This window comes from Canis aureus, unplaced genomic scaffold (assembly GCF_053574225.1).
Source record: "Canis aureus isolate CA01 unplaced genomic scaffold, VMU_Caureus_v.1.0 ptg000216l_RagTag, whole genome shotgun sequence".
In the NCBI taxonomy this organism is placed as follows: domain Eukaryota; kingdom Metazoa; phylum Chordata; class Mammalia; order Carnivora; family Canidae; genus Canis; species Canis aureus.
The window spans coordinates 16,515-43,226 of NW_027554486.1; the positions used below are offsets into that span (position 1 = coordinate 16,515).

The window sequence follows — 26,712 nt, forward strand, 5'->3', positions numbered from 1 at the left end:
TCCCGATGAAGTCCCAATAGTTCATCTTTGCTTTTGTTTTCTGGCCTTCACGGGTGTATCTTGCAAGAAGTTACTGTGGCCAAGTTCGGGAAGGACGTGGCCTGTGTTCTCCCCTAGGGTTTTGATGGAATCTCATCTCACATTTACATCTTTCATCCATTTTGAGTTTTATCTCTGTGTATGGTGTGAGAGAATGGTCCAGTTTCATTCTTTTGCATGTGGCTGTCCAACGTTCCCAGCAGCCTTTAGTGAGGAGGCTGTCTTTTTTCCAGTGGATGGTCTCTCCTGCTTGGTCGAATATATGGTCCTGACCGTAGAGTTGAGGGTCCACTTCTGGATTTCTCTCTTCTGTCCCATTGATCCGTGTGTCTGTTTTTCTGCTAGTAGCACACTGTCTTGATGAGCACAGCTTTGTAGCACAACCTGAAGTCCGGCGTTGTGATGCCGCCAGCTGTGGTTTTCTTTTCTAATATTGCCCTGGGCATTCGGGGTCTTGTCTGATTCCACACTAATCTTCAGATGATTTGTGGCGACTCTCTGAAGGGAGCCTTTGGTATTTTTGATGATAGGGATTGCAATCAATGTGTAAATTGCCCTGGGTCAGTCACGTTGACATTTTCCCAATATATGAATTCTTCCAATCCAGGAGCATGGGATAGTTTTCCATCTCTTAGTGTCCTCCTCAATTTCTTTCAGATGTGTTCCGTGGTTTTTCGGGTAGAGATCCTTTACCTCTTTGGTTAGGTGTATTCCTGGGTATCTCATGCTTTTGGGTGCAGTTGTCACTGGAACCGACTCCTTAATTTCTCTTTCTTCAGAGTCATCGTTGGCGTATAGAGAGGTGACTGATTTCTTGGCATAGATTTAGGATCCTGCCACGCTGCCGAATTTGCTGTATGAGTTCTACGATCTTGGGGTGGAGTCTTTTGGGTTTTCCGGGTACAGTACCATGCATGCCATCGGTGAAGAGGGCAAGTTTGACTACTTCTTTGCCAATGTGAATGCCTTTTATTTTTTCTGTCGCTTGATTGCTGAGGCCGAGATGTCTAGTAGTATGTTGAGAAGACGTGGTGAGGGTGGACATCCCTGTCTCTCGTTCCTGATGTTCGAAGAAAGGCTCCCAGTGTTTCCACATTGTGGATGATAATTTGCCACGGGCTTTTCGTAGATGGATTTGAAGATGCTGAGGGACGTTCCCTCTATCCCTGTACTCTGAAGGGTTTGGATCTGCCATGGATGCCGTATTTTGTCAAATGCTTCCTCTGCGTCTCTTGAGAGGATCATCTGGTTCTTGTTTTCTCTCTTGCAGATCTGATGAAGCCCATCGAGTGTTCTCCGAGTGCTGAAGCAGCCTTGCACCCTGGCGATTAACCCCACTGGGTCGTGGTGAGTAACTTCTTAATCATGTCCCGTCGGATCCTGTTGGCTCATATCTTGTGGAGAAGGTGTGCGTCCGCCTTAATCAGGGACATCGGTCCAGCATTGTCCCCTTTTGGGGTCTTGGGTTTTGGAGTTAAGGTGATGCTGGCCTCCAAGAACGAGCTTGGAAGTATTCCATCTCTTTCTATCTTTCGGAGCAGCTTTAGTAGCATAGGTAGTCTTTCTTCTTGAAGCGCTGGATAGAATTCCCCTGGGAAGCCATCTGGCCCTGGACTTTTGTGTCTTGGGAGGTTTGTGTGTTTGTTTATAGGTTTCTTTCTTATTGGAGGTCATTTTGCCAACATCGAGTGTAACTCCCCCAGTGTTCATCGCATCAAGTGCCCCCCTCTGTGCCCGTCACCCAGTCAACCCCGCCCCCCGCGTTCCTCCCTTTCTTCCACCCCTTGTTCATTTCCCAGGGTTAGGAGTCTCTCCTGTTCTGTCTCCTTTTCTGCCATCTCCCACTCATTTTTTTCTTCTTTCTCCTCTGTTCCCTTTCACTATTTTTTTCATACTCCCCAAAAGAACGAGACCATAGAATGTTTGTCCTTCGCCGACTGCCTTCTTTTTCTTTGACTCAGCCATAATACCCTCTGGTTCCATCCACATCGAAGCAAATGGTGGGTGTTTGTCGTTTCTGATGGCTGAGTAATCTTCCATCGTGTACAGAGACCACTCGCCCTCCTTATCCATTCATCTTTCGATGGGCACCGAGGCTCCTTCCGCAGTGTGGCTATCGTGGGCATTGCAACTCGAAACCTCAGGGTGCACGTGTCCCGGTGTTTCCCCGCATCTGTATCTTTGGGGTACATCTCCACCAGTGCACCCCCATGCTGGATCGCAGGGCAGATCCGTTGTTACCTCTCTGAGGCACCTGCACACGGTTTTCCAGGCGTGGCTGCATCAGGTCACATTCCCACCAGCAGTGCAAGAGGGTTCCCTTTTCGCCACATCCTCGCCGACCTTCGCTGTTTCCTATCTTGTTAACGTTCACCGCAGTCACTGGTGTGTCAGGTGGGATCTCGTGGTGCTTTTGACCCATATCTCCCTGACGGCCAGTGATGCGGAGCATTGTCTCACGTGCTTGTCGGCCATGCCTAGTCTTCCTCTGTGACATTTCCATTCATGTCTCTTGCCCGTCTTCCGGATTGGATCGTTGGTCTCTTTGCTGTGGAGTTGCAGAAGTTCTTCAGAGATCTTGGATACTGGCCCTTTACCTGACAGGGTCATTTGCACATGTCTTCTCCCACTCTGTGGGTTGGCTTTGAGTTTTGTCGAGTGTTTCTTTTGCTGTGTGGAACCTGCTCAACTTGGTGAAGTCCCAGCAATCCTTTTCTTCGCTCTTGTTTCTCTGGCCTTCGTGGCTGATGTCATTTCTACGAAGTTGCTGTGGCCCAGTTCAAGAAGGGTGTTGTTGCCTTTGTCCTGCCCTAGGATTTTGATGGACTCTTGTCTTGCAAAATTGAGATCCTTCATCCATTTTGAGTTTATCCTTGTGTATGGTGTGAGAGGAATGGTCCAGTTTCATTCTTCTGCGTGTGGCTGTCCAGTGTTCCCAGCAGCATTTATTGAAGAGGCTGTCTTTTCTTTTTCCCCGTGCATGGTCTTTCCTGCCTGGCTGAATATTAGTTGCCCATAGAGTTGAGGGTCCACCTCTGGATGCTCTCTTCTGTTCCATTGATCGGCGTGTCTGTTTTTGTGCCAGTATCCCACTGTCTTGCCCGTCACAGCTTCGTGGCACAACGTGAAATCCGGCATTGTGCTGCCCCCGCAGTGGTTTTCTTGGCGACTCTTCCCGTGGCCGTTCGGGGTCTTTTCGCATTCCACACCAGCCTTCAGAGGACTTGCTCCAGCTCTCTGAAGAGAGTCCGTGCTATTTCTGACAGGGATTGCATTAGTTGTGTATATTGCCCTGGGTCACGTTGACATTTTCCCCAATATCAATTCTTCCAACCCAGGAGCGTGGAACCCTTTTCCATCTCTTTGTGTCTTCCTCAGTTTCTTTCCGACGTGTTCCACAGTGTTTCAGGAAGCCATCCGGCCCTAGACTTTTGTGTCCTGGGAGGTCTTTGATGACGACTGCTTTAATTTCCTCCCTGGATATTGACCTGTTGGGGTTTTCTGTGTCTTCCTGTTCCGTTTTTGGTAGTTTGTGGTTTTCCGGAAATGCGTTCGTTTCTTCTCGATTGCCCAATTTATTGGCGTATAGCTGCTCAGGATGAGTTTTTCAGATCGCTTGTATTTCCTACGTGGTGGTGGTGATCTCTCCTTTCTCATTCATGTTTTTGTTAATTGGAGTCTTTTCTCTCTTCTTTTAATAAGGCTGGCTTCATGGTTTTTCTCTCTCTTATTGGTTCTTTCAGAGGTCCACCACCTGGTTTTGTGGATGTGTTTCCTCAGTTCTTCTGCTCTCTATTTCATTGAGTTCTGCTCCAATTTTTATTAACCGTCGTCTTCTGCTGGGTGAAGGTTTCATTTGCTGGTCCTTCTCCAGCTCCTTTAGGTGCCAGGTTAGTTTTTGTATTTGAGTTCTTTCCAGTGTTTGGATCGATGCTTGTATTGCGATGTCTTTCCCCTATTTGGGTCCGCTTTTGCTGTATCCCAGAGATTCTGAACGGTTGGTTGTATCTTCGTTCTCATTGGTTTCCGTGAATTTTCTTAATTCTTCTCTGATGTCCTGGTTGACCCTTTCACCTTTTAGCAGGATGGTCCTTAACCTGCACGTGTTTGAAATCCTTGCAAACTTCTTGTGGTTGAGCTCTAGTTTCAGAGCATTATGGGCTGAAAATATGCAGGGGACGATCCCAAAGTTTTGGTATCGATTATGACCTGATTTGTGACCCAGTATGTGGTCTCTTCTGGACAAAGTTCCACGTGCAATTGAGAAGAATGTGAATTCAGTTGCATTTGCATGTAAAGTTCTGTAAATATCTGTGAGATCCACCTGGTCCACTGTATCCTTTAGTGCTCTTGTTTCTTTGGAGATGCTGTGCCTGGAAGACCTGTCAATTGCAGAAAGCGCCGTATTCGAGTCTCCAAGTAAAAGGGTATTATTATCTAAGTATGTCTTAACTTTGCTTAGCGATTGATTGATATCCGTGGCAACTCCCTCATTCAGGGCATAGATACCCACGATCGTTAGTTAGGTCGTCTTGTTGGATAGATCCCTTACGTACGATCTAGTCTAGTGATTGTGTGAGGTTTCCCACATAGAGTGTCATGTCCTCTGTGAAGAGTGAGAGTTTGACTTCTTTGCCGATCCGGATGCCTTTTTTTTCTGTTTCGGAATGTCGCTGGGAAAGCGAGGACCACTACTATTCTGCCGAACGAGAGTGTTGAGGGTGGACACCCTGTCGTGTTCCTGACCTTAAGGGAAAAGCTCCAGGTTTTTCCCAATGAAGAGCACGTTCCCTCTCTGGGTCGTTTGTACATGGGTTTTATGATAATTGAGGTTTTTTTTCCCAGTATGCGTACCCAGCAGAAGGTTTTCATCATGAAAGGATGGTCTATTTGGTCAAATGCTTTTTCTGCATCTATTGAGAGAATCCTACGGTTCTCATCCTTTGTTTCATTAACGTGGAGAGGGAAGGAGAGACAGAACTGGAGGGATGGACAGACACAGGGAGGGGGACACAGACAGGGAGGGAGAGATAGAGATGGGGAGGGAGAGACAGCGAGATGGTGAGGGAGAGACCGAGACAAGGAGGAAGAATGAGGAAGGGAGGGAGAGAGCCAGACATGGAAGGAGAGTCAGAGAGACAGGGAGGGAGAGACAGAGACAGAGAGACACCGAGAGCCCGGGAGGGATACACTGAGAGACAGGGAGGAAGAGTCAGAGAGAAAGGGAGGGAGACTGAGACACAGAGAGGGGAACACAGAGACAGGATGGAGAGAACGAGACGGAGTGAGAGACTGGGAGACACGAAGGGAGACACACAGAGACTGGCAGAGAGACAGAGACGCAAAGAGAGACAGAGACACAGGAAGGGAGAGTCGGCGAGACAGGGAGCGAGAGTCAGAGAGAGGGCGGGAGAGGAGACGGGGTGGGGGGCAGGGCGGGGACAGACTGAGATGGGGCAGCGGGGAGAGACAGACACAGACACAGGGAAGGAGAGTCAGAGAGACAGGGATGGAGAGACAGAGACAGCGAGGGAGATACAGAAAGACAGGCAGGGAGAGGCAGGGAAACAGGTAGGGAGACACCGAGAGCCTGGGAGGGAGAGACCGAGACACAGAGAGAAGGAGGGTGAGATCTAGACACCGTGGGAGAGACAGAGAGGGAGGGAGACCGAGAGACAGGGAGGGACAGACCCAGAGACAGGGAGGGAGAGACCGAGAGACAGGCAGGGGGAGACAGAGAGACAGGGAGTGAGAGCCAGAGCCAGGGAGGGAGACCGAGATACAGTGAGGGAGAGGCCGAGAGACAGGATGAGAGAGACAGGGATGGAGACACACAGACAGGGAGGGACAGATGGAGACGGGTGGCGAGAGACAGGGATGGAGAGACCGAGGCAGGGAAGGAGAGACAGAAGTGGAGGGATGGACAGAGACAGGGAGGGAGCCCCCAGACAGGGAGGGAGAGATAGATAGAGGTGGGCAGGGAGACGGAGAGAAAGCGAGGGGGAGACCGAGAGACAGGCAGGGAGAGAGAGATGGAGACAGGGAGGAGTGACTGAGACGACGGGGGTGAGAGATCGAGATGGGGGAGAGACACAGGACAGGGAAGGAAGGATCCAGAGACAGGGAGGGACAGACAGACCAAGAGACAGAGAGGGAGAGATGAGACAGAGGGGAGAGACCAAGGTGCAGGGAGGGAGACCGAGAGACAGGAGGGGAGAGTCAGAGACAGGGAGGGAGGAGACAGCGAGACAGAGACAGGATGGAGAGAATGAGACAGGGAGGGAGACAAGTGAGAGTCCGAGAGACAAGAAGGTAGGCACAGAGACAGGGAGAGAGAGACAGCGAGGGACAGGCCATGATAGGCAGTAAGAGAAGAAAGACTGGGAGGGACACAGAGACTGGGAGGGCGAGGGAGAGAGAGAGAGATGGGGGTGGGGGCAGAGGCAGAGAGACTGGGAGGGAGACAGGGCCAGACCGGGAGGGAGAGCGAGGGAGACAGTGAGGGAGAGACAGAGACCGGGACGGAGGGACAGGGATGGAGACACAGAGCCAGAGAGAGGCTCCGTGCCTCCGTGAGCAGGTGTCCCTCGGGACTGAGCCGGGGCGCAAGGCCTCGGCCCCGGCGCCCCGACTAGACTAGCGGGGGGAGGCAGAGGCGGTCTCGGGTCCCCTGTAGGCTCCGCGGAGGGCGGGCCTCTGTGTGGCAGGTCTGCGGGGGGCGTGGCGGGGGCGGGGCGGGAGCTTGCCCAGGCGCCTGAGCCCGAGCGTGACCTGAAGGGGGCCGGGGCGTGGCCGCAGGAGGAGCTGTGCGCAGATGCGGCGACGTGGGCACGGCAGGAGGTTGCGCGGCCGCGCCCCCAGTCCAGGCCCGCGGTTCCCCGCGGTTCCCCGCGGTTCCCCGCGCTCCGGGCTCGCGGCAGCGGCTCTGCAGGCCTGGGCCCCCGGCGCGCAGGTCAGCGTGGGCCCCGGGAGGCGTGACGGGCCCCGGGGTGGCTGTGCGAGAGGCATCTGGCCCTCGCTGGTGGCGCGGCGGGTGCCTGGGAGGGACCGGAGGGGGACAGTGAGTCTTGGGGGCCGCATGGAGGCGCCCCCGTGGCGAGCCCGGCGGACACCCTTTGGGCCGCCAGGGTGCCGGGCAGAGGGCTGCGCGGGGGAGGAGTGGTGGCACCTGTTCTCGGAGGGGGGCGGCGGCGGGGCCTCCTACGTGTCAGGTCAGGTCTCACAGGAGCGGCTCAGGGAGGGTGTGGGGCCCCTCCACCGGGGCTCGGGGAGGTGCCGCCGAACCCATCCGCGGCTGCTCAGAGGGGTTAGGATGCAGGCACCTTGCGATGTCAGGGCAGGGCCTTGGGGCGGTGGCTTGAGGGCCTGGGCTGCTGGGCCCCCCCAGGCCCCCCAAGGCCCTTGGCTGTTCCTCCTCCCCCCACCCCCTCCCCGCTCTCAGGTCCCTCCCTAAGCTCCCCAGCCTGGCCGGCAGCATGCCCCCCTCCCCCTTGGTCCCTTTCAGGTGAATATGGCTACCTCTGAAATTGTTGAATTTTGAAATCGTTCCCCTTTCTGCACATCCTGTCCAGTATTTGTGGTTTCCTGTCTGGCCAATGTTCCCCATTCTCACCGGTGTAAGGTGGGATTTCGTTGTGCTTTTGACGTGTGTTTCCCTGATGGAAATAACAGTGATGCGGCGCATTTTCTCATGGGCTTGTCGGCCACGTCGACGTCTTGCTCTGTGCCATTTCGGTTCGTGTCTTTTGCCCATTTCCGGATTGGATGGTTGGTTTCTCTGCTGTTGAGTTGAATGGGTTCTTTAGAGATCGTGGATGCTGGCCCTTTATCTGACGGGTCATTTGCACGTAGCTTCTCCCATTCTGGAGGTTGTCTGTTGGTTTTGTTGAGTGTCTCTTTGGCTGTGCGGAAGCTTCTCATCCCGATGAAGTCCCAATAGTTCATCTTTGCTTTTGTTTTCTGGCCTTCACGGGTGTATCTTGCAAGAAGTTACTGTGGCCAAGTTCGGGAAGGACGTGGCCTGTGTTCTCCCCTAGGGTTTTGATGGAATCTCATCTCACATTTACATCTTTCATCCATTTTGAGTTTTATCTCTGTGTATGGTGTGAGAGAATGGTCCAGTTTCATTCTTTTGCATGTGGCTGTCCAACGTTCCCAGCAGCCTTTAGTGAGGAGGCTGTCTTTTTTCCAGTGGATGGTCTCTCCTGCTTGGTCGAATATATGGTCCTGACCGTAGAGTTGAGGGTCCACTTCTGGATTTCTCTCTTCTGTCCCATTGATCCGTGTGTCTGTTTTTCTGCTAGTAGCACACTGTCTTGATGAGCACAGCTTTGTAGCACAACCTGAAGTCCGGCGTTGTGATGCCGCCAGCTGTGGTTTTCTTTTCTAATATTGCCCTGGGCATTCGGGGTCTTGTCTGATTCCACACTAATCTTCAGATGATTTGTGGCGACTCTCTGAAGGGAGCCTTTGGTATTTTTGATGATAGGGATTGCAATCAATGTGTAAATTGCCCTGGGTCAGTCACGTTGACATTTTCCCAATATATGAATTCTTCCAATCCAGGAGCATGGGATAGTTTTCCATCTCTTAGTGTCCTCCTCAATTTCTTTCAGATGTGTTCCGTGGTTTTTCGGGTAGAGATCCTTTACCTCTTTGGTTAGGTGTATTCCTGGGTATCTCATGCTTTTGGGTGCAGTTGTCACTGGAACCGACTCCTTAATTTCTCTTTCTTCAGAGTCATCGTTGGCGTATAGAGAGGTGACTGATTTCTTGGCATAGATTTAGGATCCTGCCACGCTGCCGAATTTGCTGTATGAGTTCTACGATCTTGGGGTGGAGTCTTTTGGGTTTTCCGGGTACAGTACCATGCATGCCATCGGTGAAGAGGGCAAGTTTGACTACTTCTTTGCCAATGTGAATGCCTTTTATTTTTTCTGTCGCTTGATTGCTGAGGCCGAGATGTCTAGTAGTATGTTGAGAAGACGTGGTGAGGGTGGACATCCCTGTCTCTCGTTCCTGATGTTCGAAGAAAGGCTCCCAGTGTTTCCACATTGTGGATGATAATTTGCCACGGGCTTTTCGTAGATGGATTTGAAGATGCTGAGGGACGTTCCCTCTATCCCTGTACTCTGAAGGGTTTGGATCTGCCATGGATGCCGTATTTTGTCAAATGCTTCCTCTGCGTCTCTTGAGAGGATCATCTGGTTCTTGTTTTCTCTCTTGCAGATCTGATGAAGCCCATCGAGTGTTCTCCGAGTGCTGAAGCAGCCTTGCACCCTGGCGATTAACCCCACTGGGTCGTGGTGAGTAACTTCTTGATCATGTCCCGTCGGATCCTGTTGGCTCATATCTTGTGGAGAAGGTGTGCGTCCGCCTTAATCAGGGACATCGGTCCAGCATTGTCCCCTTTTGGGGTCTTGGGTTTTGGAGTTAAGGTGATGCTGGCCTCCAAGAACGAGCTTGGAAGTATTCCATCTCTTTCTATCTTTCGGAGCAGCTTTAGTAGCATAGGTAGTCTTTCTTCTTGAAGCGCTGGATAGAATTCCCCTGGGAAGCCATCTGGCCCTGGACTTTTGTGTCTTGGGAGGTTTGTGTGTTTGTTTATAGGTTTCTTTCTTATTGGAGGTCATTTTGCCAACATCGAGTGTAACTCCCCAGGTGTTCATCGCATCAAGTGCCCCCCTCTGTGCCCGTTACCCAGTCAACCCCGCCCCCCGCGTTCCTCCCTTTCTTCCACCCCTTGTTCATTTCCCAGGGTTAGGAGTCTCTCCTGTTCTGTCTCCTTTTCTGCCATCTCCCACTCATTTTTTTCTTCTTTCTCCTCTGTTCCCTTTCACTATTTTTTTCATACTCCCCAAAAGAACGAGACCATAGAATGTTTGTCCTTCGCCGACTGCCTTCTTTTTCTTTGACTCAGCCATAATACCCTCTGGTTCCATCCACATCGAAGCAAATGGTGGGTGTTTGTCGTTTCTGATGGCTGAGTAATCTTCCATCGTGTACAGAGACCACTCGCCCTCCTTATCCATTCATCTTTCGATGGGCACCGAGGCTCCTTCCGCAGTGTGGCTATCGTGGGCATTGCAACTCGAAACCTCAGGGTGCACGTGTCCCGGTGTTTCCCCGCATCTGTATCTTTGGGGTACATCTCCACCAGTGCACCCCCATGCTGGATCGCAGGGCAGATCCGTTGTTACCTCTCTGAGGCACCTGCACACGGTTTTCCAGGCGTGGCTGCATCAGGTCACATTCCCACCAGCAGTGCAAGAGGGTTCCCTTTTCGCCACATCCTCGCCGACCTTCGCTGTTTCCTATCTTGTTAACGTTCACCGCAGTCACTGGTGTGTCAGGTGGGATCTCGTGGTGCTTTTGACCCATATCTCCCTGACGGCCAGTGATGCGGAGCATTGTCTCACGTGCTTGTCGGCCATGCCTAGTCTTCCTCTGTGACATTTCCATTCATGTCTCTTGCCCGTCTTCCGGATTGGATCGTTGGTCTCTTTGCTGTGGAGTTGCAGAAGTTCTTCAGAGATCTTGGATACTGGCCCTTTACCTGACAGGGTCATTTGCACATGTCTTCTCCCACTCTGTGGGTTGGCTTTGAGTTTTGTCGGGTGTTTCTTTTGCTGTGTGGAACCTGCTCAACTTGGTGAAGTCCCAGCAATCCTTTTCTTCGCTCTTGTTTCTCTGGCCTTCGTGGCTGATGTCATTTCTACGAAGTTGCTGTGGCCCAGTTCAAGAAGGGTGTTGTTGCCTTTGTCCTGCCCTAGGATTTTGATGGACTCTTGTCTTGCAAAATTGAGATCCTTCATCCATTTTGAGTTTATCCTTGTGTATGGTGTGAGAGGAATGGTCCAGTTTCATTCTTCTGCGTGTGGCTGTCCAGTGTTCCCAGCAGCATTTATTGAAGAGGCTGTCTTTTCTTTTTCCCCGTGCATGGTCTTTCCTGCCTGGCTGAATATTAGTTGCCCATAGAGTTGAGGGTCCACCTCTGGATGCTCTCTTCTGTTCCATTGATCGGCGTGTCTGTTTTTGTGCCAGTATCCCACTGTCTTGCCCGTCACAGCTTCGTGGCACAACGTGAAATCCGGCATTGTGCTGCCCCCGCAGTGGTTTTCTTGGCGACTCTTCCCGTGGCCGTTCGGGGTCTTTTCGCATTCCACACCAGCCTTCAGAGGACTTGCTCCAGCTCTCTGAAGAGAGTCCGTGCTATTTCTGACAGGGATTGCATTAGTTGTGTATATTGCCCTGGGTCACGTTGACATTTTCCCCAATATCAATTCTTCCAACCCAGGAGCGTGGAACCCTTTTCCATCTCTTTGTGTCTTCCTCAGTTTCTTTCCGACGTGTTCCACAGTGTTTCAGGAAGCCATCCGGCCCTAGACTTTTGTGTCCTGGGAGGTCTTTGATGACGACTGCTTTAATTTCCTCCCTGGATATTGACCTGTTGGGGTTTTCTGTGTCTTCCTGTTCCGTTTTTGGTAGTTTGTGGTTTTCCGGAAATGCGTTCGTTTCTTCTCGATTGCCCAATTTATTGGCGTATAGCTGCTCAGGATGAGTTTTTCAGATCGCTTGTATTTCCTACGTGGTGGTGGTGATCTCTCCTTTCTCATTCATGTTTTTGTTAATTGGAGTCTTTTCTCTCTTCTTTTAATAAGGCTGGCTTCATGGTTTTTCTCTCTCTTATTGGTTCTTTCAGAGGTCCACCACCTGGTTTTGTGGATGTGTTTCCTCAGTTCTTCTGCTCTCTATTTCATTGAGTTCTGCTCCAATTTTTATTAACCGTCGTCTTCTGCTGGGTGAAGGTTTCATTTGCTGGTCCTTCTCCAGCTCCTTTAGGTGCCAGGTTAGTTTTCGTATTTGAGTTCTTTCCAGTGTTTGGATTGATGCTTGTATTGCGATGTCTTTCCCCTATTTGGGACCGCTTTTGCTGTATCCCAGAGATTCTGAACGGTTGGTCGTATCTTCGTTCTCATTGGTTTCCGTGAATTTTCTTAATTCTTCTCTGATGTCCTGGTTGACCCTTTCACCTTTTAGCAGGATGGTCCTTAACCTGCACGTGTTTGAAATCCTTGCAAACTTCTTGTGGTTGAGCTCTAGTTTCAGAGCATTATGGGCTGAAAATATGCAGGGGACGATCCCAAAGTTTTGGTATCGATTATGACCTGATTTGTGACCCAGTATGTGGTCTCTTCTGGACAAAGTTCCACGTGCAATTGAGAAGAATGTGAATTCAGTTGCATTTGCATGTAAAGTTCTGTAAATATCTGTGAGATCCACCTGGTCCACTGTATCCTTTAGTGCTCTTGTTTCTTTGGAGATGCTGTGCCTGGAAGACCTGTCAATTGCAGAAAGCGCCGTATTCGAGTCTCCAAGTAAAAGGGTATTATTATCTAAGTATGTCTTAACTTTGCTTAGCGATTGATTGATATCCGTGGCAACTCCCTCATTCAGGGCATAGATACCTACGATCGTTAGTTAGGTCGTCTTGTTGGATAGATCCCTTACGTACGATCTAGTCTAGTGATTGTGTGAGGTTTCCCACATAGAGTGTCATGTCCTCTGTGAAGAGTGAGAGTTTGACTTCTTTGCCGATCCGGATGCCTTTTTTTTCTGTTTCGGAATGTCGCTGGGAAAGCGAGGACCACTACTATTCTGCCGAACGAGAGTGTGGAGGGTGGACACCCTGTCGTGTTCCTGACCTTAAGGGAAAAGCTCCAGGTTTTTCCCAATGAAGAGCACGTTCCCTCTCTGGGTCGTTTGTACATGGGTTTTATGATAATTGAGGTTTTTTTCCCAGTATGCGTACCCAGCAGAAGGTTTTCATCCATACAGAATAACACCCAGTGCTCATCCCGTCAAGTGTCCCCCTCAGTGCCCGTCACCCATTCACCCCCACCCCCCGCACTCCTCCCCTTCTACCACCCCTAGTTCGTTTCCCAGAGTTAGCAGTCTTTACGTTCTGTCTCCCTTTCTGATATTTCCCACACATTTCTTCTCCCTTCCCTTATATTCCCTTTCACTATTATTTATATTCCCCAAATGAATGAGAACATACGCTGTTTATTTTTTATTTCTTTATTTCTTTATATTTTATTGGTATATGAATTTTAAAATTAAGAATTCAGTTTACTTAATAGACTACAGAACTATTCAGATGTTTTATTCACAGTACTTACATGTTACTGCATGAGTTGTAGTGGCTTGTGGTTTTTTGAGAAGCTTGTCCGTATCTTTGAATTGGTCAAATTGATGTGTGAAGTCTTACTACTGTTTCCTTTATCTTTTCAGTTTCCGCAGGGTCTGTAATGATAACGTTTCTTTCCTGATTTTGTTAATTTACGTCATATCAGTCTCTCTCTCTCACTCATTTCTCTAGAGGTTTGCGTATTTTATTTCCTATATTTAAGGGATCACATTTTTGTTTCGTTGATTTTGGGGTTTTTTTTCCTGTTTTCAGTTTCTTTGATTTTTTTCTTGTATTTACTATGGTATTCCTTCCTCTCAATTTGCTTTACTTTGTTCTTCTTTTTCTAGATTATTTAAATGGAAGCTTAGATTATTTGACAACTTTCTCTTTTTTAGTATGAGCAAATAATCTCATAAATTTCCCTTTCAGAGCTACGCACCACCGATATTGGTGTGTGGTATTCTCACTTTCATTCCGTTCTGTGTATTTTTAAAACTTTCCTTTGACATCTCCTTTCAACTCCTGGATTGCTTAGAATCATTTTGCTTAGTTTCTCAATATTTGGAGATTTTTCTGCTACCGATTTTTAGTTTGAGTCCATGATTTTCAAAGACCATGCTCTAGAATTTTAATTCTTGTAAATACGTTGAAGTTTGTGTCATGGTCCAGGATATGGCCTGTCTTGGTGTGAGTTCTGTGGGTGCTTGAAGACAACGTGTTTTCTGCACTTCTTGGGCGAGGTGTTTTATACCTGTTGTTGACATACTGTTGGCTGATGGTCTTCTCGAGTGCTCTGTATCATTGCTAATCTTTGTCCAGATTTTCTATCATTTATTTTTCTTCTTAAAATTTTTTTTTGAAAAAGAGTTTATTTATTCATGAGAGACACACACACACACACAGAGATGCAGAGACACAGGCAGAGGAAGAATCAGGCTCGCCACAGGAGGGATGCGAGACTCAATCCCAGGACCCCGGGATCATGCCCTGAGCCAAAGGCAGATGCTCAACCGCTGAGCCACCCGGGCGTCCCTGGGTCATACTTGTTAAAAACCAGTCTGCCAATGTCTGTCTTTTGTATGTTTAGAACACTTCTCTTTCATGTAATTATTATGTCAGAGCATCCACCTGTCATTTTATGTTTTGTTTCTTTTTCCTGCTTTCCTCTGTGTTAGTCGAACGCGTTTTTAGAATTCAGCTTTGATATATCATTGTGCCCGTGAGTGCGTATCTTTCTCAGTGCTGCTTGAGGTTTTATACTACAGACACGTAATGTCACATTCTACTGTTGTCGACATGTTACCGGATAGGGCGAAGTGCAGAAACCCCACCTCCGTGGCCTTCAGCCTCACCTGCAACATCACTGTCTTAAATATTTCTTCTGCATACATTTGAGCCACACCAGGCAGTGCTGTGTGACTTGCTTCAACCAGCACGTAGCAGAGAAGGGAAGTAAATTTTATTCATGGATATTTTTGCTTATGTTATGTTATTTTTTCCTCCCCTATGCCCAGGTGCTTCCTTTTCTCCTTTTCTTTCTGGTTACAGGTCTTTCTCTTGGGGCAGGTCTGTTGGTGACAAGGCCTCCTACTTTTCCCTCTTGATTTCTTTCATTCCTGAAGGGCTCTGGGTAGACAGTTCTTTTCTCTCTGCACTAGAAAAGCCGGCCACCATCTCATGGCCTCCATGATCCCCGATGAGAAATCTGCGGTAATTCCAACCGTGTTTCTCGTGGGAGAGGCACCGTTACTCCCCCGTTACTGTTCGGCCTCATCCCCTGTCATGATGTTTCTGACGTTTGACTGTGTTGTGTCCTGGTGTGGATTTCTTCGGTTTGTCTGCACTGGGGTCTTTCCAGTTTCCTGAGTGTGGAGATTTAGGTCTTTTGTCAAATTTGGGGTCTTTTCATCCACTAATTCTCTGAAGTTTTGTAGCCATTTTCTTACTCGTCTTTGGTGACTCCGTGGACATGAATGTGGGATCTTTTGTTACGGTCCTATGGGTCACTGTATTTTGGGGATTTCCTTCCCAGTCTCTGCTCTGTTTTATCCATGTGGGCTATCTCTGTCATTCCGCCTGCAAGTTCACTAGGCTCTCCGTTCTCTGCACCTGTCGAGCTTTTTATTTGATTTTTTTTTCAGCTCCAACATTTGTATTTGAGTCTCTCTTGTATCTTTTATCTCTTTGCTGGTTCCTTTTTCTTCTTTCATTTTTTCCAGGTGTGTTTGTGGCTGTTTATCGAATGATTCCTACATTAGCTGCTTTAAAATCTCGTTAGGTATGGTGATTATTCTGTTAATCATGCTGTTGCTGTCTATTGATTGTCTTTATTCATTTGTTGAGATCGTTCCGGTTCTCATGTGCTGCGTGATTTTCTTTTTTTTTCTAAGATTTTATTTATGTATTTATTCATGAGAGACACAGAGAGAGGTAGAGACAGAGGCAGAGGGAGAAGCAGGCTCCCTGCAGGGAGCCCGCACGATGCAGGACTTGATCCCAGGACCCCAGGGTCACACCCCGGTTGGAAGGCAGATGCTCAACCACTGAGCCATCCAGGCATCCTTAATACATTTATCTTAAGTCACGTTTTGGTAGTCAAGTTAAATGTAGTAATGTTTGTAGGATGCTGGGAGACATTGTAGGATCCACGTTCATGAGTTTGTCCTTTGGATTTCTGGCTTTGTGTTTTATTTTGCTGGTCAGAACACATCAGGCTTGTCGGCTCCTGATGCAGCGTTTACTTCTGCTTGGGGCTTTCGGGCTGGGTCTGAGATTGGACGTGGATTGCAGGTAATATCTTTATGATGTCAGAAAACTACTTTGTTCCAGGTTTTGCTGTTTTTAATCGGGGATGGGTGCTTGATCTTGCCAGATGGCACTTTGCTCCCTATGGGAAAGTTGTGTGCTTTTACTCTTGGTTATGTGTGTCAGCTTTAGGGACCATCCCTAATCTCGTGGGTGCAGCTGATGCTGAGCCCCTGGTCAGAAGGACAGCCACAGCCTGTCCTTAGGAATTTCATATGACAGTGGTTTATGCAAGTGTGAACACTCTTTCCCCCTCATGTGCGGGTTCCAGAGAGCCTCTTTATGGCTGAGGTGGCAGGGCTGATCCATGCAGCCCTTCCAGCCCAGTCTCCCATCTCTTCACTGATCTGCCACTGCTGGTGTGTGGCCCTCATCCTCGTTAACCAAGATGGTAGGTAGAGGGCTGGACATCAATACCATGTCCCCAGCAACAGAGGGACAAAAGGAAGAATAGGCCATCTTTAAGAGCCGTTCCAGAAGCTCTTACATGACCTTTCACCCCCTGTCTTCTGGGCCACATCTAGCTGCAAGAGCAGGCTGGATCACAGGGTGTTTATCTTAGGTCTCTGAGCCCCAGATGAAAGTAAGAGGCTAGACGGTTGTGCTAGTGGTGAAGAAAGGATGTGGGAACAGCAGCCAGCTCTGCCCTGGCCTCACTTCCAGCACCAGATGCCACTGCCCAGCATTCCCAGCGTGGTACTCTCCTGTGGTCTATGGCTGACTCAATTTCCCTGTCCTAACTCCACGGTGCAGGGCAGTGATGGGATGGAGAGACCAGGTCCTGGAGGTGTGCCCTTAGCTGGGGTCCTTGGAGAGGGAGGGGTTCCAGGGAATTAGGAGAATACTGAACGGGGAGGACGGTGTGCTGGGCACGGCGGGTGTGGGGGGCAGTCTCCCTTGTTTGATCCGATGTAGTGTATTTGTAGGTACAGGTGAGGGATTTAAGACCTGAGCCCTGAGCAGTGGGAATTGGAGGCGTGGCAGGCAAAGGGGGAGCAGGGTCTGGGGGGCAATGACCCCCTCACAGAGCACCTGCTGAGGACGTGGTGCGCCTGTCTCCCTGTCTGGTGTGATGGAATTCAGACAGGGCAGAGATGCGATGCAAGGCCAGGCCACCGTGCACTTCTCCAGGGACCCTCCATGTGGGGCATGCTGGTGCCTGAGCCACCCCTGAGCCCCTAACCGCAGCTCGGCAGCCCGGGCGGCCCAGGGTCGTGGGGCCCCGTGATGCTGGGTCTTCCCAGGAGAGCGTGAAGCCCCATGTGTGTTCTAGGGCAGCATTCTGTAGTGTCTCGGCCTCGTGCCTCGAGGCCCAGGGGCCATATATGTGTTCTTCAAATCCATGAGCATGGAATTTTTTCCATTCCTTTGTGTTCGCTTCAATTTCTTTCATGAGTGTTCTATAGCTCTAAGAGTATAGATCTACCTATTTGGTTAGGTTTATTGCTGGGGGCGGGCCTCTCTGTGGCCAGGGCGTGGCCGGGGCATGGCCGGGAGCTTACCCTGGCGCCTGACCCCCAGCGTGACCAAAGTCCCCAGGGCGTGGCCCGGGAGGAGCTGGGCACAGATGCAGCGATCCCGCCACTGGGGCAGGAGGTTAGTCGGCCTCGCCGCCGCTCCAGGCCCGTGGTTCCCCGCACTGCGGGCTCGCGGCAGTGGCTCTGCAGGCCTCGGCCCCGGCACGCAGGTCAGCGTGGGCCCCGGGAGGCGTGACGGGCCCCAGGGTGGCTGTGCGAGGGGCATCTGGCCCTCGCTTGTGGCGTGGCGGATGCCTGGGAGGGACCAGGTGGGGGACAGCGGTCCTTGGTGGCCACATGGAGGCGCTCCCGTGGCGAGCTGGGCCAACACCCTTTGGGCCGCCAGGTTGCCAAGGGCAGAGGGCTACATGGGGGAGGAGTGGTGGGACCTGTTGGCGGAGGGGGCGGCGGAGGGGCCTCCTACGTGTCAGGTCAGGTCTCACAGGAGCGGCTCAGGGAGGGTGTGGGGCCCCTCCCCCCGGGCTCAGGGAGGTGCCGCCGAACCCATGTGCGTGCGCTCAGAGGGGTTAGGGTGCAGGCACCTTGCAATGTCAGGGCAGGGCCTTGGGGTGGTGGCTTGAGGGCCTGGGCCGCTGGGCCCCAGGAGCCCCCCCAGGGCCCTTGGCTGTTCCCTCACCCCCCTCCCCCCTCCCTGCTCTCGGGTCCCTCCCTAAGCACCCCAGCCTGGCCGGGAGCCCGCCCCTCCCGCTTGGTCCCTATCAGGTGAGTATGGCTACCTCTGAAATTTTTCCTTTTTGAAAGCGTTCCCCTTTCTGCACATCCGGTCCAACATTTGTGGTTTCCTGTCTGGCCAATGTTCCCCATTCTCACCGCTGTGAGGTGGAATTCCTTGTGGTTTTGATCTGTATTTCCCTGATGGAAATACAGTGATGCAGCGCACTTTGTCATGGGCTTGTCGGTCACATCTACATCTTGCTCTGTGCCATTTCGGTTCGTGTCTTTTGCCCATTTCCGGATTGGATGGTTGGTTTCTCTGCTGTTGAGTTGAATAGGTTCTTTAGAGATCTAGGATGCTGGCCCTTTACCCGACGGGTCATTTGCACGTAGCTTCTCCCATTCTGGAGGTTGTCTGTTGGTTTTGTTGAGTGTCTCTTTGGCTGTGCAGAAGCTTCTCATCCCGATGAAGTCCCAATAGTTCATATTTGCTTTTGTTTCTCTGGCCTTTGTGGGTGTATCTTGCATGAAGTTGCTGTGGCCAAGTTCGGGAAGGGTGTTGCCTGTGTTCTCCCCTAGGGTTTTGATGGAATCTCATCTCACATTTACATCTTTCATCCATTTTGAGTTTATCTTTGTGTCTGGTGTGAGACAGTGGTCCAGGTTCACTCCTCTGCATGTGGCTGTCCAGCATTCCCAGTGGCATTTATGGAAGAGACTTGTCTTTTTTTCCAGTGGATGGTCTCTCCTGCTTGGTCGAATATGTGGTCTTGACCACTGAGTGGAGGGTCCACTTCTGGATTCCTCTTCTGTTCCATTGATGGATGTGTCTGTTTTTGTGCCTGTACCACACTGTCTTGGTGAGCACAGCTTTGCAGTGCAACCTGAAATCCGGCATTGTACTGCCCCCCGCTGTGGTTTTCTTGGCTACTCTTCCTGTGGCCATTCGGGGTCCTTTCTGATTCCACACAAATCTTCAGATGATCTGTTCCAGCTCTCTGAAGAGAGTCCATGGTATTTTGATAGGGATTGCATTGTGTAAATTGCCCTGGGTCACGTTGACGTTTTCCCAATATTCATTCTTCAGATCCATGAGCATGGAATAGTTTGCCATCTCTTTGTGTCTTCCTCAGTCTCTTTCAGACGTGTTCTGTCATTTTTCGGATAGAGATCCTTGACCTCTTTGGTTAGGTTTATTCCTAGGTAGCGCATGCTTTCGGGTGCCATCCCAAATGGGGTTGACTCCTTAATTTCTCTTTCTTCAGTCTCATCGTTAGCGTCTAGAAAGGCCACTGGTTTCTGGGCATTGATTTCGTACCCTGCCACACTGCCGAATTTGCTGTATGAGTTCTAGCAGTCTTGGGGTCGAGTCTTTTGGGTTTTCCAGGTGTATGGTATCATGTCATCTGTGAACAGGGAGAGTTTGACTTCTTCTAGGCCGATTTGAATGCCTTTTATTTCTTTTTGTTGCCAGATTGCTGAGGCTATGACGTCTAGTGTTATGTTGAATTGCAGTGATGAGAGTGGACATCCCTGTCTCGTTCCTGATCTTCTTCGGGGAAAGGCTCCCAGCGTTTCCCCCTTGGGAATGATAATTTGCCGTGGGCTTTTCGTAGATGGCTTTGAAGATGTTGAGGAATGTTCTCTCTATCCCTATACTCTGAAGCGTTTGGATCAGGAATGGATGCCGTATTTTGTCAAATGCTTTCTCTGCATCTATTGAGAGGATCATCTGGTTCTCGTTTTTTCTCTTGCAGATCTGATCAGTCACATGGAGTGTTTGACAAGTGTTGAACCAGCCTTGCATCCCGGGGATAAATGCTACCTGGTCACGGTGAGTAACTTCTCAATGTACCGTTGGATCCTATTGGCTCGTATATTGTTGAGAACGTTTGCATCCGTGTTCATCGGAGACATTGGTCTATAACTCTCCTTTTTGGTCGGGTGGGGTCTTTGTCTGCTTTTGGACTTAAGGTGATGCTGGCCTCATAGAACGAGTTTGGAAGTATTCCATCTCCAGAAGCTTCAGCTGGCCTCACTGTAGTCTCTTTGGCAGGCTCTTGATTTGGTTCAGGATGTTGCTCAGTGGCAAAAGTCATTTGCTCCACTGAGGCAGGTGGCGGCTCCGGCATGTGCGGGAACCCAATAGCATGCACCTGGGCGTGCTCTTCCTCCAGGGTGGCCACGGGTACAGGTAGCTCTTGCATGTCGGAACAGTGAGTCAGAGGTGTTACCACCACATGCATTGGTTTGGTCTGAGCAGCTGGCTTCTCGGCTCGAGCCATGACCAGCTCAATCACCTCTGGCCCTGAAGCTTTAGCAGGCCCCAAGGTAGGAGCTGGGGCCAGTTGTTGAGGTGGTTCAGGATATTGCACAGGGGTGGACACTATTTGCTCCACTGAGACGAGTGGCTGCTCCGGCATGTGGCAGACCCTGATAGCATGCGCTGGGACATGATCTACTGCGAGGGTGGCCAAGATTGCAGGTGGGTCCTCCTTGTTGGGAGAGTGAATCAGAGATTTGACCACCTCATGCATTGGCTTCAACTCAGCAGCTGGTATCTCTACTCTGGCCAAGCACTCAGCACCGACAGCCCTGCCCAGCTCGATCACCTCAGGCCCAGAAGCTTCATCAGGCCCCACCTTCAGAGCTGGGGTGGGCTGCTGACATGATGTTGCTCAGGGGCCCAAGCTGGTTGCTGCACTGAGGCAGGTGATTCCTTTGGCATGGCATGCCGGGGACATTGATAGTGGGCACCTGGGGGAGCTCTTGTTGCAGGGTGGCCAAGTGTGTAGGTGGCTCTTCCAGGTCGGGACAGTGAATCAGAGGTGTGACTGCCTTGTAAATTGGCTTGGCCTCAGCAGCTAGCATCTCGGCTCGGGCCATGCACTCAGCACCAACTGCCATGCCCGGCTCAAACTGCTCAGGCCCATAAGTTTCAGCTTGCCCCAGTGTAGTAGCTCTGGCGGGCTCTTGATTTCGTTTAGGATGTTGCTCAGTGGCCGAAGTCGGTTGCTTCACTGAGGCAGGTGGCTGCTCTGTCATGTGGGGGATCCCGATAGCATGCCCCTTGGCGTGCTCTTCCTCCAGGGTGGCCATGGGTACAGGTACTTTTTCACATTTGAAATACATTATTGCATATTTGCTTATGTTAAAAAAATAACTGTGTCCAAAACTTAAAGATTCTTATTTACTGATGCATTTAAATCTTTCTCATGATGATCTACGGCATTTAACATAGTAGTGAAATTGTTCATATCTGTGCCTTCAGCAGCTTTTACTTCTGTACTTGTGGTGTTCCTGTTTATATCACTCGGATATCTTTTGAAAAACAATGACATACTTTAGAACCCTGAAGATTTCCCTGGTGTTTTTTTTTTTTTTTTTAGTGTCCTACATTTCCATTTATTGGACCTACTGAATACATCAGTTAAATGTTTGCTTATTTTACATAAAGGGCCCATTTTCTTTTTTTTTGAATTTTTAATTTTTTATTGGAGTTCAATTTGTCCACATATAGCACAACACCCAGTGCTCATCCCGCCAAGTGCCCCCCTCATTGCCCATCACCCAGTCACCCACCCCCACCCACTTCCCCTTCCACTACCCCTTGTTTGTTTCCCAGAGTTAGGTGTCTCCTGTTTTGTCACCCTCACTGATACTTTCACTCATTTTCTCTCCTTTGCCTTTATTCCCTTTCACTAATTTTTATATTTCCCAAATGAATAAGACCATATAATGTCTGTCCTTTTCCGATTGACTGTTTTCACTCAGCATAATACCCGGGACAGCTGCACCCCAATGTTTATAGCAGCAATGTCCACAATAGCCAAACTGTGGAAGGAACCTCGGTGTCCATCGAAAGATGATGGATCAAGAAGCTGTGGTCTGGCGGGAAGTCATGGCGGCTCACCTAAAGAAACGAGTGTACGACGAATTCACTAAGGAGGTCCAGCAACAACAGGAGGAAATTGCAACCAAGAAACTGCGATTGACAAAACCAAGTAAATCTGCAGCACTCCACGTAGATCTGTGTAAAGCTCCCTTCCCAGCGGATGCTTTGCAGTATCTACTCCAGTTTGCCAGAAAGCCTGTTGAAGCAGAAAGTGTGGAAGGAGTAGTTAGGATTCTCTTGGAACATTATTATGGAGAATGATCCATCTGTGAGACTGAAAATTGCATCATTGTTGGGTTTATTATCAAAGACTGCAGGATTTTCACCAGACTGCATTATGGATGATGCCAATAACATCCTGCAGAATGAAAAGTCTCATCAAGTCCTTGCTCAACTGTTGGACAGCTTGCTTGCAACTGGCACCAGACTCCCAGAGAATCAAGCTATCCAGATGGGATTAGTTGATGTAGCCTGGAAGCACCTCACAGATACGTCTCATGGTGTAAGAAATAAGTGCCTGCAATTACTTGGCAATCTTGGCTCTTTGGAGAAAAGTGTCACAAAAGATGGAGAAGGCCTAGCTGTCAGAGATGTCCAGAAGATGATAGGGGATTACTTCAGTGACCAAGACCCACGTGTCAGAACAGCAGCTATAAAAGCCATGTTGCAGCTTCATGAGAGAGGACTGAAATTACACCAAGCAATTTATAATCAGGCCTGTAAATTGTTGTCTGATGACTATGAACAAGGGCGCAGTGCTGCAGTCCAACTTATCTGGGTTGTCAGTCAGCTCTATCCTGAAAGCGTTGTCTCCATTCCTTCTCCTAATGAAGAAATTCGCTTAGTTGGTGATGCATTTGGAAAAATTTGCCCCATGGTCAATGATGGCTCCTGGGTGGTTCGAGTTCAGGCTGCAAAGCTGTTGGGCTCAATGGAACAAGTCAGTTCTCATTTCCTGGAGCAAACACTCGACAAGAAGCTCATGTCCGATCTCAGGAGAAAATGCACTGCACATGAACATGCCAAGGAACTTTACAGGTCAGGAGAGTTTTCCAGTGGCAGAAAGTGAGGAGGTGATGCTCCCAAAGAAGAAATAGATACAGGAGCTGTGAACTTGATTGAGTCAGGAGTTTGTGGAGCCTTTGTTCAGGGATTGGAAGATGAGATGTATGAGGTCCTCATTGCTGCTGTGGAGGCTCTCTGCGTGCTGGCCCAATCTTCACCTTCTTTTGCGGAGAAGTGCCGCCCTGATTTCCTGGTTGACATGTTTAATGATGAAATTGAGGAAGTACATCTGCAGCCCATACACAGCATGAGAAAAATTTCTAATAATATCACTCTCCGAGAGGATCAGCTTGACACTGTCCTGGCTGTGTTAGAGGATTCATCCAGAGATATTCGAGAGGCTCTTCATGAACTTTTATGCTGTACTAATGTTTCGACTAAAGAAGGGCTTCATCTTGCACTGGCGGAGCTGCTGAAAAATTTAACCAAGTACCCTACTGATAGGGACTCTATATGGAAGTGCTTGAAGTTTCTGGGAAGTCGGCATCCAACCCTGGTGCTTCCCTTGGTGCCAGAGCTCCTGAGCACCCATCCGTTTTTTGACACAGCTGAACCAGACATGGATGAACCAGCTTACATTGCAGTTTTGGTTCTTATTTTTAATGCTGCTAAAACCTGTTCAACAATGCCAGCACTGTTCTCAGATCATACCTTCAGGCATTATGCCTACCTCTGAGACAGTCTTTCTCATCTTGTTCCTGCCTTAAGGTTACCAGGTAGAAAACTAGTGTCATCGGCCATTTCTCCCGGTATTGCGCCCCATGAGGACCCGTCCCATCAGTTCCTGCAGCAGAGCTCTGAAAGGGTGTACAGTCTTCAGAGCACCGGAACCCTCAGGGAACCCAGAAGCTGCTGGAGTTCACCATCCAGGATCTTCAAAAACGTGGAGAACTTCAGTCTGAACTAGCAGGAGTCGCTGCTAGGAGTTCTCGGCTACCTATCTTTGGTGTCAGCTTCTTCTCATCAAGGCCTTGCAAGAAAAGCTCTGGAATGTGGCTGCCCCTTTATATTTGAAGCAGAGTGACTTGGCCTCCACAGCAGCAAAACAGATCATGGAAGAGACCTACCAAATGGAGTTCATGTACAGTGGTGTGGAGAATAAACAGGTGGTGATTATACATCACCTGAGGCTGCAGGCCAAAGCCTTGCAACTTATAGTAACAGCACGGACTACTCGAGGAGTTGACCCCTTATTTGGGATGTGTCAAAACTTTTTACAGGAAGTGGACTTTTTTCAGAGGTGTTTTATTGCGGATTTGCCCCACCTAAAGGACAGCTTTGTGGACAAACTTCTTGACCTTATGCCCCGACTCATGACATCCAAACCTGTGGAAGTGGTCAAAATTCTATGGACCATGCTGAGGCAGAGTACCTTCTTGCACCTCCCCCTTCCAGAGCAGATCCACACACTTCAGCCAGCATCATTGAGCCAGCAGGTGAGTCAGACAACCCCTTGCAGTTTACATCTGGATTGGTTGTGGCCCTGCATGTCGATGCGACCCTGGAAAATGTCCAGGACCCTCAGAGTGCTGTGAAGGTCCAGGTCTTCTATCCAGATGGCCAGGCTCAGATGATTCATCCTAAGCCGGCAGACTTGCAGAATCCTGGCCCAGGGCGCCACCGGCTTATCACTCAGGTGTACCCCTCCCATACTGCCTGGACAGAACCATGCCAGGTGGATGTGAGGCTGCTGCTGGCCTACAACTCCAATTCCCGCATTCCCAAATCCCCCTGGATTGACGGTGGCGAAGCGTCACCCCAGGTGGAAACCAGCATCGAGGGCACCATCCCCTTCAGCAAGTCTGTGAAAGTTTCCATAATGCCCAAACCTGCAAGGCGCTGAGTCACAAGCATTGTGTAGAGCTAAAGCTGAGAAAGACCTTCTTAGGTAGCAGAGTGAGCCCGAAGCCTAGAGCACTTCACCTGGAGCCGGCGTATGGGCATGAGCACCATCACCCTTATCGTCTCATCTGGTATCAAACACAAAATAAATTATTTTGCATTAAAAAAACAAAAACCTTCAAGTCCACACCTCTTCCTTCCCTGACTCCCCCCACCACCTCAATAAAGTTGAGAAAACAACAACAACAACAACAAGAATCTGTGGTCTATGATACAATGGAATATTACTCAGCCATTAGAAACGACAAATGCCGTGAAAGGAGAGTGATGTTTGTCTACTTGTTGGGTTCATGTTGTTGTACGTGTGTGTGCAGCCAACCAGCAGTGCTCATTATGTACCAGATCATCTACTAAGAATAGTCTTTTACCCAAAACCAGGAAAGAGGAGAGAGAAAGAACTAGTTTTGAGAGCTTTTTGATTTGGAAAAAGCATTACAAAAATCACAATTTTCATTATACAGTAAGGGAGTAGCTTCCTTCATTCTCGTGAGGATTAACGATAGAGGGAGTCCTGTGAAATGAAGACCACTTTGTATTCCAATTTAATTTCTTGAATTTCTTAATTGTTTCCTTTTCTTTTTGGTTTTTACTGACATTCAAAAACTGAAAAACTTCTAGCTCATAACTTTGTTGCATTTCTAGGTCCTTGCAGCAACAAAAGGAGATTGTCATATTAGGACTAGAACTTTAAGTGAGTCCTAAAGTATTGGAAGAAAATTCTAAAATATACATTGAGGTTCTACAAGGAAAAGATTGAGTTTAAACAAAAGAGCCTGAGCTAATTCTTCCAGAAGGTTTGTTACTTTGAATTCAGAGCCCTTTTACAAGTATATTAGAAAAATAAGTAGTCCCACAGTATCAGTCGATTCATGTATAAATGAGAAGAGGGCTAACATTAATGAAACTACCTCTAAAGTAGTTGACTGCCAAGCTGATTGTTAAATTGGTTATTATGGAAACAGGAGAACCAACTCACACACTTAGAAATGAGGTCCCAGACTGGAAGCACTGGTAAATGTAGCTGCTCATAATCTAAGTTAAATAATTCCTTGACAATCTGAGTAGATCTATATCATCATGGTGGTCTTATATGTAATTTAGGGTGTTTAGTAGGAAATTATTGAATGGACTTCATGATTCTCTAGAGCTTATTTTTGAGAGGTGCTAGTGAATCAGGAGGGAAAAAAATAAATGCTCAAAAAAGTCCTATTGCCATCTTACACATTTGGGGAAACTGTAAGAATATGTCCAAAGAATCTTGGTCTTCAATACTTTTATATACAGTAATAACTAACACCATAAAATAGCACTTATTTAGATAGAATTGATGGTAGACGTGGCAGTACTACATCCTTTTCTACAATGTCTGAGTGTTTGTAGTACTTAAGACCTTTCCATCAGGCATCAACATTAAATATTGAATACCTCTAGAAAGTGTGAAAATAATTTTGTCTTTGGAAGTAGTTAACGTGCAGTTTTTCCGTGTGTCCCATTGGACTTTTCTAGTGATGATTCTCCTAGGATGCTTTATCAGTAGGTGTCTGGATTTTATGGACTAAAAAGGTGATATTTTCTTTTATAATTGAAATCTGTAAATTATCTTTATACTTAATTTTCTATGT

General features: G+C 48.9%; 1 pseudogene; it reads left to right on the forward strand.

Moving 5' to 3' along the window:
* The first annotated feature begins 1,305 nt into the window (after positions 1-1,305).
* Positions 1,306-25,478, forward strand: LOC144309858 (integrator complex subunit 4 pseudogene; annotated as a pseudogene).
* The last annotated feature ends 1,234 nt before the right edge of the window (positions 25,479-26,712 follow it).